Raw genomic sequence first — 13,014 nt, 5'->3', positions numbered from 1 at the left:
ACAGAGTTTATTGATTCCACAAGATTTGTTGTCCTGTGTCCCCAACGTTGACCGTTGTCATATGCCATAATCCACTTCTCTAATAGAATATTGTCGATCCACCATATTGCATTTGTGTTTGACAATCTGATGTCTTCGCGGTGGTGTTTGAAAGAAGGTTCTGTTAATTCATACCCTGTGTTGACAACCTTCTTCCGTAATATTTTTTCTTTGATCTCCCACATAAAATTTTGAGCGATATGTATAATGCAGTAGACATGCGTCGACGGAGGATCCTGTCAGCCATTTTCAATGTTTTTGTAGGCACTCACTATTGAAGGGTGTCAGTCAGAGATCAAACATAACTTAGGTTGAGGAGCAACGTGCAATCAGATTTTTTTAAGGAAAAAACTACATCCCTAAATAGTCTCCCCTTCAACTAGGGCAAAGGCGATTGGACAAATGTTGATGTTGCCATCTTGTGTCACTTCCATCAGTAGTATTCCTTTATATTTCTCTTACAACCATGTACCATCAACTTGTATAATAGGTTTACAGAAAGCAAAACTTTTGATGCATGGTTGATACGCCCATAAGAGTCAGTGAAATATTCCATTTCCAATAGCACAAGTCTCATCTGGGGTATATGATGACAACGTTTACAAATTGACAATAGTCCCTGGAGTATACTGTTTAAGAGTTACCAATTATTTTAGAAGTTGTTTATAAGACTCCTCCCAATTGCCATACACTTTTTCAACTGTATTTGTCCTAGCTATCCAAGGCTTCCTGTATGATGGAGTATAGTTGTATTGTGTTACAATATGCAATATTTTTGTACTCACCTTTAACTAAGGGTTATTGCTAATGACATACACAATTTCATCGCATATTAACTGAGAGTTGAGTTTGCGATGGTCTTGCATTGGGTTCGTGAGCATGAATGTGTGAATTGGACCCATGGAACCAATCTCCCAAGAATCACTCCTCTTCCGGTAAGAAGCTGACAATCGGAAAAGACAGAGCTCATTTCGACAAACATATATAACTCTATATCATTGTACCCAGATTGTTCATGACTGACAAACATATGTTGAACATCGTCATCATCTTGAATCTTCAACTGATAAAACTTTACTTGGTTGTTTGCAAACCACACCGGATTTTTATAGATGATTTATCCCACCTGACTACAGTGCAATTTATTTTCTATTCTTTGTTTCAAATGTAAAAAACTTGATTGTCAATTTATTGTAAACCGAGTTACTTCTGTGTGGCGAAAACAAAAACTGAATAAGTGATGCTCAAATATTTCATCATCGGTATGGGCACTGATCATGTAATATGATGATGAAGACATTTTTTTAAATATAAGTTTAATGTTTGATGGTGAATGCATTTATCGCATATTAGCATGTATTTAAATAGGGGAGACAGTGAATGTGCTGATCATGCAAATAATCTGCAAAGACAAGATAATGCAATGCAAAGAATCGGCAGGATTCTATGCAGAGACAAGACAATGCAAAGCATACACCTGTATGATTCTCTGTCCTAATAAGCCAAAGCATGCACCTGCAAAGATACTTCTTCCCTAATAATCCAAAGCATGCGCCCTTTTTAATGGCGCATAAAGCAAGTCATGCGCCACATGCATTGATGCCACTTTCTTGCATGGATAAAAGTAAGGCATGCGCCACTAGCCTTGGAGCCTATTACCATGCATGTCTAATTACATGCATGCGTCCTTATCTTTGGCGCCTACCCCATTCTTCACATGCATGCGCCCTAGTCCTGCCCCTACTCCCATGCTTCAAATGCTACATTCACGTGCTGCCTATCTTATATATAAATATTGCAGGAACTCACAACACTCAACATCTGCAACACACAATATATGTAACAATCAACATCTGCAACACTCGACCTATACAACACTCAACCTCTATAACACTCAATCTGTCTATCAAGGTCAATCTCTCTGCAACATTATGTCTCTATTGACTATGGGTGATGAACATCGAGCAACAATCGATAATATTGTGACATTTGTATGTTATCACTTATTCTTATTCTTATTACTTCTTCTTAGTTATTTCTTACTTATGTTTCTATTGTTTATTACTTCTTCTTACTTTATTTCTTACTTATGCTTTATTAGGATCCAAAGAGATTTCGATGTCGTGTACATGAATATATACCACACGATCCTTTGATAGAGCCATATATTCGAGGATGCGGTTTTGGTAGTCTACTCAACATAGTCTCATACTCGGTTGACTATAAATTTCTTCTTGTTTTGTTAAAGAGATGGAGAACCGAGACCCACACATTTCACCTTCCTTTCGGTGAGTGTACCGTCACACGTGAGGACGTCTACATGTTGTTAGGTCTACGTATCGATGGTAAGATCGTAAATGGTAGAGTTAACCAAGATAACTCTATATGCAATGAATTGTTGGGTGCTCATTTATGTGAAGACACAACTACCTGAAAGACTTCTGGTCAAGTTAGGGGTCAAGGTATTAACTTAAAATATCTTAAACAATATTATGCAAGTATAACATTAATCGAAGAATCTATCAAGTATGAAAAAATAATTAAAGCTCAGTATTATATTACGATTCTATTTGGTAATTTTTTATTTCCTGAAAGTACTGGTAATACGGTAAATATTATGTATTTGTCTTTGTTACGAAACATAAATAAGGTAAGCACATATAGTTGGGGTTCAACTATTTTATCCCATCTATATAGTGTGTTGTGTAAAAATACCGAAAAAATACTTGTACGTTTTATTCATGCGCCTATTTGCTGCAAGCATGGGATTGGTCAAGAATGTCGTCACTCGCCCCGGTAAACGAGAAGCCATTCATATTCCCCTTTGCAACAAAGTAAGTTTAAAATTTTACCATCTAACTTATTAGACTTTATATTACAACTAACTGTAAATAATATTTTTCAAATCTTTTCGATCTAGGTGGTCAATTAAAGGGATGAACTACAATAGGTGTCTGAAACACGTTGTAGTAGTCTATCACAATCTATTAGACTATATTGGACCCGGCGATGTAATACTACTACACAACTCTACATTTGATTTTTTAAAAAAAATATCCAATTACATATCATCTAATCATGTCATACTATTGTACAGTTTATCTGGAGGCCATATATGGATCTTGATCATCAGGTTAACCATGATGATGATGCAGTTTGGACAGCAAAAACACCAATTATCTGGTTCACTACTGTGGAGATGCACCAGAGTGACAGTGTAAAACTGCAGTTCGGCATGCAACAACAAATTCTAGAACCTTCGACGTGTTTGGGAGATTGACATCAACAAAGAGTCAACGGCTAATGGGATTATTTCGACTGGAGAGACTTTACCAATGTTTCGTCATTGGAGGAATCGACGACAGCATATCTTAAATGAACCAGTCATACAGGATGCTAGACCAACTCAACATTATATGACATGGTTTAGGTCGGTTACCATGCCATAATTTGTGTCTGAGCCAAGTTATTTGATTGATCCATGCCAACGAGCTTCGTCATCATATGCCCAACAACAAATCCCCGTCCAAGAACAATGTCAACCCACCCAAACCCAACGACCAACCTCACACCATCACCCTACCATATACACCAGACAACCAAACACCCAACCTTGCAACCAATTCATGCCACACACCCAAACTCAAAACCAAGAATTAAACCCTAACCACCAACAACCACACGCAACCACCATAATATTCTATAGCCTAGATGATTCACACGATTCAACGTCATGCCATTGTAGCGCCCCACCAATGAACATCCAAACATCCCATCGCCACAGTATCCAGCCATTGTTTGACTTTAGTACACCCCAGGAACCATTGATTTGTTTCCAAACCGATTCAATGTCCCAATTCGGGCAACCATACCATCCACAACTCACCCAACCACAACAACCCAACCACGACAACATGAGCACCGAACTCAATTACGGAAGCACCATTAGCGACAACACCCTCATCTATTGGGGAAAAATGATGACAAATCTATCAAATACCAATGGACCTTCCACCGGGCTTTCACACCAGCTACCATTGGATCATGTCAGCACTCAAAGACCCCAAACATCTCAGGAAAATCGTGGGAGACATCGAAGACACACCAACGCACCTGGATGTAGAACATGAGGGCGTTTCAATCGGGCGGGTCATTGAATTTTTTGTCAATTCAATGTATTTTTTCTTTATAATATAATTTTTAATTTCAATATTTCATTTAATTAATTATAATTATAAAAATTTAAAAATTTAAAAAAATATATGAGAGGAGCATGTGCCACATGCATTGGCGCATACACTATGTAGTGTATGGATGCACCAATGCATGTGACATCAAGACATGCATGCAATAAGATGGATTGATGCCTCTCAGATCACTCACACTCCAACCAAGGGCTCTCAACATTTTTTCCTCTTCCACCTCTAACAACAAGTTGCTAATGATTGCAACCAATAATGGATTCTCACCTAAAAAGACATATTTCAAATGCTTTGGAAGATCCTGCAATTCAGGATCCTTTTGAACTACTTGTTGGCTTTGTTGTTCAGTCTCACTCAATTCTTCAATTTTTCTTGTTACATATTCAACTTATGTTGCTTGAAGTTGAAGTAAACATTCAGCTACTTCCATATCATAATCATTTTCGTCTTGTCCTATTGAATTAAGAATGACTCGATCCATTGGTTGTATAATGGTACTTGCATCATTGACCTCCTTCACAACCTCATCTAGCATGTATACTTAATAATGTTAATGGTTTTCCTTGTGGTGTTTTATTTCTTCAAACACGTTGAAAACTACCTTTTCTTTGTTAAACCTTAAATTTTAATCACCCAGTTCAACATCAATAACATCTTTACTGGTTGCCAAAATTGGTATTCCAAGAACTAGTGGTGTCTCAGAATCTTCCAACATGTCTAGGATCACAAAATATGTAGGGAATAGTAAACCTTTTACCCTAACTAGAACATCTTTAAGAACTTAGTATGGGTATTTAACCGAGTGATTATTTAGTGTTAAGGTCGTCTTAGTTGGCTTTGGTTCGCCACACTTTAGATTTCTCATCATAGATAACAACATGAGGTTGATGTTGTCTCTTAAATCACATAAGGCATGACCAATACTTATTGAACTAATGAAACAAGGAATAGTGAATCTACCTGGATCAGTGGGTTAGGGTGGAAGTTTCCTTTAGGGTGGGTTAGGCATGACCAACACACTCAATAAGTATAAATGTTGCTTATTTTATAAAACTTGAGTGAAATTAAGACAAAATTATTACCGCCCCAACACTCTAAAAACTTCAACATGTTAGATCAGTTTAAGTACCTATTATACCAATTCCTTGAACTTTTAGTTTTATAGTAACCCCGAGTAGTTTATATGAGAAGTCGGCACCATCTTAATAGCAAATTACGTGGAGAGCCGATGAATACAAGTGAATGATTCCCAAAACAACATATTAAAAATCAGGAAATGCACTAATTAAGTTAGGTGATCCTTACCCGATCATTTAATCCAAAGGTTGCGGACCCTACAAAAACATAGTATGAACGATCTATTGTGAGTTGGTTCGGCGGTTTCTGGTGCTGAACTTGGTAGGGCGGACTACGGTTCGATCCCCCGCAATTTGCAATAGACTAAATAAAGAAGTTATCCAACTTATGTACTAGAACTTCTAACTAAAAGGGGATCAGAATCGCTAACCGGTTACTCTACTATATGCGCGAAAAGATAAAGGGCTTAATGTGATTTCGCTCGAATGAAAACGGGTGAAATAAGAGTAAAAGAACTAGGCTGAGCTATAATAGCATGACTCGAACTGGTTTGCATAAGGTGGGGTTATCTAGTGTTGTTACGGTAGTTTCTGATGTTAATATTAAACTCAGGTTATTTCTAAACGAGATTTACTCGCAACCTATTACGAATTGATGTGTGTTTGGAAATTTCATCTTGCTTGAGGACAAGCAAAAGTCTAAGTGTGGGGGAGTTTGATAACATGAAACTATATCACATTTTTAGACTTGATTTAATTAAATTATATCGTTATTTGAGTCAATTTATTTTATATTATTCGATATTACTCGGTATTTTCTTATTATTTATTTAAGGTATCATTATTTAAAGCACGTGTGAAAAAGAAAGAAGATGGGTGCAAAAAGAGGATTTTCTAGGAAAAGCAGCAAGCTGAAGCACCAAAGCCCAGCCCACGTTTGGAACAAAGGAAATGGCTGTCACGACCGTCACAACCACGTGCCGAGCGCCACGTCCTAAGACCTAGTGTTACGACCGTAACACATAGTGTGACGGACGTCACACATTCCATCCTATATTTTAGGCTTTACGTGCGTAACGGAGTGGACGGTTTCCCCTAAATCCTCGCCTGCACTCGTAGACGTTTTGAATGACACTGAAGACCCATTCTAGAAAACGGTTATTTTGAGAGGTGAATATAAATAGACTTCACAAAAGCCAATGAAAGCTCTCTCGGCTCCGTACTATTTTTCCAGCAATATTTTTCCAGCACTCTAAATTTTCAAGCAATTTATTTTCTTTTCTTTTCTAGTTTAATTTCCGCAGCATACAATTTATTTTCTCACGATAGTTTCTACACCGGAAATTATTGTGTAATTTTTACTGGATCTAACCTTACGTTAGATCATAGTATTTTATTTCCTTGTTTTTACTTTCCTATCTGATCGAGAATTGTGAAGAACAAATCCAACCGACTTGTGGTGGAGTGTTCGAGCACCGAAGCTAGGAGATAAAATCCAGATTTCTAGTATTTTTCCAGGTTCATTAATTAATTGATTTATTGTTTTAATTTACATATGCTTTGTTCTGCTGTTTATATATATATTGTTTGTTTGATATGACCGTATTTATGCATGATTATAGTTTGTGCATGTTTATCATGTCTGGCTAATTAATTTAGATATCGGTATGTAAAGTAAGCGGAATAAAGGAATTCAAATTGAATTGGTTTTAAATTTATTTCAAAATATAGTCACTCTTTTTCTGGTCTCAATTTACAGAGTTAATACCAAGGTTTTTGTACGAGAGTAAAAGGCATAAAGAAGTTAAAATCAATAGAACGACGGTTTGAGTTTTTAACTGGACAGTGTAAATTGAACATTAACTTTAAATCAGGGCGAAAACAATTTTTAAGGTTAATTAAATTTTAATCATTTTCAAAAATTATTTTTAAAAGTTAAATGTGAGGACGAGAGTTAAGCATTTAAGTTTAATCATATAATCTAAGTTAATAGAGCGAGAGTTTGAGACGAGGGTGTTTAGACGGTTAGTATTTTCTCAAAAGGAGTTTCTATAGATTCTATTATTTTCAAAAGTGATTTTAGATTTGACGAAATAGTGAGAGCGTACGTTAAAATATAAAGTCATAGTCTAATTCAACAGAGCGAGAGTTTGAGGAAAAGACTTTTAATTAATAGTGTCTACCGAAAAGACTTATTTTAAAATTAAGAAAAAGACCAACGAAGATTTGATTCCCTTATTACGACGAACTACATACTGATATCCATATAATTTGATATTTTATCTAGATCCAAATTTAGTTTTACTTTTCCCCTAATCATTAAAGTATCATCCGTCTTAACTTTACGCAGTAACCCTAGAAAAACGGTAGAATCGATTCATTAAGTCCCTGTGGGATCGATATCTTTTAAAACTACGCGATTAGACTGTGCACTTGCAGTTAGTACCCCGATAGACTCATAAAGTCGCGATCATGACTCTAATAGAAAAGCCTCTGAAGGTGTGTCAAGCCTTCAATATTCTGCACTCTCAAGTTTGTAAAACTCTGAAGAACAAGATCTAAAGACTCTGAAAACCAGGTTTTGAGGAACTATGTCAAGACTCTGAAGATCAAGGTTCTGAAGATTCTCTCAACCAGTCTCTTAATCCTTTTAAACATGCTTCAACATCATTTATTCATACATTTCCCTTCTCTCAACCAGTCTCTTAATCCTTTTAAGCAGTTTTTCATCCAAAAAAATTGAATTTTTCTCTTGCACCAGACTGTAAACATTGTTCAACAGATCAATAGCTCCTTGCTCCGAAGTTAGCATGTATATACTAAAGGACATGAGCGTTTCTTGTCGGGGAATCACATGTAGTGACGGATATATATGTGAAGGTTTGTCTTGATGAAATTGTTATGTGGATCCGAAATTGGAATACTCCTTGACCGGCTCTCGATTGAACATGATCATGTTGCGAAGATTGGATAGAGATGCTACCAAGATTGAATTGTCTTCAGTTTGATGAGGAGAAAGCGTATCTTCAATAGTTTCAACAACGAGGCGTCGACTTTTTGTTGAATGGAGGAGCAAATGACTTTGGATGCCACCATGGTTGATGAATTTGAAGAAGGATTTGTTGGAAATGAGGTTTAGATTCGAGGAAGAAGGTCATTAAACAGAGATTTGAACTTCTAGAGATGAGATTTGTATCTATATAGGAGATTTGAATGTAAAAATCTGTGAGAATTAGATTTCAGTTCCCACGGACATCGCCATTGTTTTGTAGGAAAACCAAAATTCTTTGATGGGTGATGTAGTGATTACTACGATGGACTTGAAGTTTCGATGCAGTGGAGAGAAGGCTGACCTGCAAGATTAAGACTTCGACACTCAAGTCTATAAAAGAATAAAAAATGATGATAAATTTCAATACTTGAGAAATGACGCGTTTTTCCTCTTAAATAATAGGAAAGATTCTTAACATGTTTAGATTGTTAATTGTTAAACTCTATAGATTTTTCTTTTGTTGACTAAATAAGTCTTGATCTTGGATGCAACAAACAATGCCATAAAGCTTAACGCATATCTACTAGTATACATGTAATATTTTAGCAAGGAGGGGGAAAGAGGAACCGTAGACAAAGGGCAGATGTACTAGGAATGGCCAACCTGCTTGAGGTAAGCATCATTGGTTGTATATGTGACTGAGCATTGACATGATACAGTTTTGATAATGTGTGACCCACAACCCCTCATGACAATACTGGTCAATGACAATTTTTTTGGAGGCATCCACATGCTTCACCTACCCATCTTTAATGGGCCATAGTAAATTCAGTTGGGTGGGACTTCACAGTAGGTCTGAAATACAAACATTTATGAAATCCACAAGAAAATGCTTCCCCAACAAACAACACAAAATGGTTAGGACTTGAGAGAAATATTGGCAGCATGTGATCTGTATTTCTTGAATTAATATCCTATGCAATTGTAAACACATCACACTTCAAATATGCTTCTTTCTTTTAGCTAATGCCATCATTGTCAGAAACCAAAACTTCAAAATAATAATTAACATTATAAGGTAGATTAACTCCTGTGGAATCTAATAATTTGAATATAATGGTGGTTGAGCGACAATGGATATCTCTGTAATCTAACTATAACTCTAAGGTATCAAATTTCTTAAAGTTGTCCGAACAATTTAATGAAGAAATGATGAGTGTGCAGTGTACAAGTATAAACACATTCCTTTCATTTGTTCATCACTAGTTTATTGTTATTCTTTGTTATATCGCTTTTGCTTTTCCGAATCCCTCCATTCTTTACTAATAGTCGTTTTAAAGTTTATATATATATATATATATATATATATATATATATATATATATATATATATATTATATATTTGTATTTTTTTCCATTATAATTTTATCTATATTCTCTGCAATAAATAATTAAAGATAGTATTGACAAGATAATAGTTAATATTTCATTAAATTTTAAAAATAACAACAAAATAGAAATTAAATTGCATGCAAATATGAAAAAATAAAATAAATTGATTGTTATTTTAAGTCTTGTTCCTTTCGGTCAAGAAACGTTATTTGATAGTAGGACCGACCCGAACATTTCTGTTCTAATTTTAAAAATATATATTTTTATAAAATTTTAATATATTTATTATTTTTAATGTACTATTAAAAATAAAATAAAATGATATATATTTTTAAAAAAAATATTAAGTCACATACAACACTACATTATATTTTATCATACAAATATCATATAAAGTATCTTAAAATATTTAATAATAACATTTGTTAAAAAGTAATTATTCAAAGTTTTTTTTGAAAAAAAATAGACTAAAATTAAAAGTGTATGGATGAAAATATACAAATATCTTATCCTAGCCTCTATAAAAAAATACAAAAATTATACGTGGAGTTTAACTAAGACTGTGTTAGTTATAAACTTAAAAAAAATGTATTTTAAAAAATGATTTTATGAGAATTTTATAAAAATATTGGAAGTTATTTTCAATTATTTTTTATAAATTAAAAGAGCAATTTTGACATCTAATTACTTAAATATATATCATTAAATATTTTCATATAATAAAAGTTACATAAAATTTTAAAACTATCTCAATTATAATTTTTTTTAAAAATATATTTATTTAAAATAATATTATATTTAAGTGATATTTTAAATCTAAAAAATTGTAACAGAATAATAAAATACTTAAAATAATATTAAAAAATTAAAATAAACTACACTTGGGTTAAAATGGAATAATCCTTAAAGCATTCAACAACTAACTTTGTTTTTGAATTAAAACAATTAATTGTAAAAAAAACACATATGGATTTGGATTCCCATCTATAACACCTCTTACCATCACTCCAAAATTGAACCGTTGCATCAATTGTTGCTATTATATAACGAAATGTATTATATTTGATATATAAATAATTATATTTCTATTTAGTCCACGTGTAAATTTGTGACCGAAAAATATTTGAGGTATTGTGTAGTGGATTTGGTTGCACATCCACTTGGATGACTATGTTTGATAGTGAATTTGGTCAAGTCCAAACAATTCTAGAATTAAAAGTCTTTTAATGATTATCCAATGTGAGAGGTATAAAGAAAATAAAGTGTGTGTTTACCTTGATTTGAAGTATGTTGTCCCATGTATAGGGATTCTCTAGCTTTTTGAAGACATAGAATTGTTGGTTGAATCATCGTCGTCAAGTTGAAAAGATGTTTGAGTATAATTAGTTTTGTCATCAATCATTTATTCTTTAATAATTTTCCTAGATCAAGTGTTTTTTTAGGACGAGTTCATACTTGTTCTCGAGATCATTATCTTAGATTATTATTGTGAGAGTGATATTTCTTCCTATGATGTTCTTGGTTTGACATCATTATAGAATACCATCATGAATTCCTTTTGCTTATTGGTTTGACATCATTATAGAATACCATCATGAATTCCTTTTGCTTATTGTACTTCGTATCTTTAGGCCTCGTGTTTCCTTTGATTGTTACACTAGGTAAAAATAAATGCACTCTGACCCTTGTTAGTTGTAGAGATGAGTTATGGACAAAGTTTTGATTACTTGTCTAGGTCCATTTAAATTTTGACACATGTGAATTTTACTCCTTAAACAATGAGTTATGTGGTTTAAACTTGTTGATTCATGTATACGAATGTGATATATCTAACAATTATTTTTAAAAACTAACTAGTAACTGACACGTGCATTCACACGGGCCCGCGTATTATCACTCGTAATTTGGTCTTGAATGTTGTAGTTAAAAAACGGTAAAAATTATTATGAAACAGTTGATTCCTATCTTATTTTTTGTGATGGAATAAGAAAATTATTTAGAAATTAAAATTGATAGATGGAGATAAAGTTAAACACAATCAACATAAGGAATATAAACATAACTTACATATAATTGATTTTATACACATCACATTTTTGTTTATGGATGTAACACCAAATTTATATCATATTTTGTCATCAGATCTAAACAAATTTGATTCACAAAATTTGTCTCATTCGTATGTTAATTTGGTTCTATATGGATCTTCAATATTCAATAATGTAAGTGTTTTTTTCTTCCCGTTATCATCATATAACATAAGAAATTGATAATCATATTCCCTTAATACTGATGCAAAGTATACCTTTAATTTCTAAAAAAACAACATATTTCAAACTAGTAAAGATAGAATGAAATTGAGTTAAATAAAGTAAGGAAAAAAAGAAAAATCATACATTTGTTGAAAGTAAATAAGGTAAAAGAACTCAATTAATTTTGGTGGTGAAATATTAATAGGGGTCAATGTAATTTCAAATGAATATATGTATTTGTGATAGAGATATCTACTATGATAGAGGGGTAATTGTTCAAGATGAAACAAGGGTTTAAAACCATTTATCCCAAAATTGTTGTCCCCGTGATATGCTACTTTAACAATAATATTTGGCGGGAAATTGTAGTATGCCTCAATATCTTTCAACCCATTGATTATAAGTGAATGATCTTGATCTATATTATATATTATGAGACGATGGTTTCCTTGATTATTTAATATTTTTTTATTGTTATGTTATTTTCATAAAAATTAACAAAAGAATGATCAATCTCAGTAAATGGCTGCCAATAACATAATGCACCGGGAAAAAATTAGGGTTAAAGATGATTAAAGTAAAAAAAATTAAGTCAAAGAGTTAATGAATTGAAAAACTACTTACTTGTAAAGAAATTTTAGCAATTGAGAAAGTGTAAATCATGGTTGAATGGAGAACAACTCCTCTTAATTTCATATGTGAATTTTGTGTCTGGTGGGAAAATACAGGGAAAATGTGGTATTAATGAGTTTGGTTTTGGAAGTGATAAGAATGCTAGGAAAAAGATTTAGTTGGTCAATGTGGTATTTATGATTGGGCTTAGATAACAACAAGCTGGCATAGGTGAATAGTAACGATAACATAAAATCTTCTTTAAAGATTTCTAAAGTGATTAGTCACAAGTTGTTAATCAAAGCAACCATAATTGGACATGTATGTGTGTTATGTATCGAACGGTTTGCACAAAGTTTATGGATTGGGCCAGAAAAAATGAAAGGTCCATTAAAAGATACATTAAGCGGATAATATTGGGTTAGAACTATAAATATGGTTTACATCTT

This window comes from Lathyrus oleraceus, chromosome 2 (genome assembly GCF_024323335.1).
Source record: "Lathyrus oleraceus cultivar Zhongwan6 chromosome 2, CAAS_Psat_ZW6_1.0, whole genome shotgun sequence".
NCBI classification, from domain to species: domain Eukaryota; kingdom Viridiplantae; phylum Streptophyta; class Magnoliopsida; order Fabales; family Fabaceae; genus Lathyrus; species Lathyrus oleraceus.
This window is presented reverse-complemented; position numbering follows the sequence as displayed.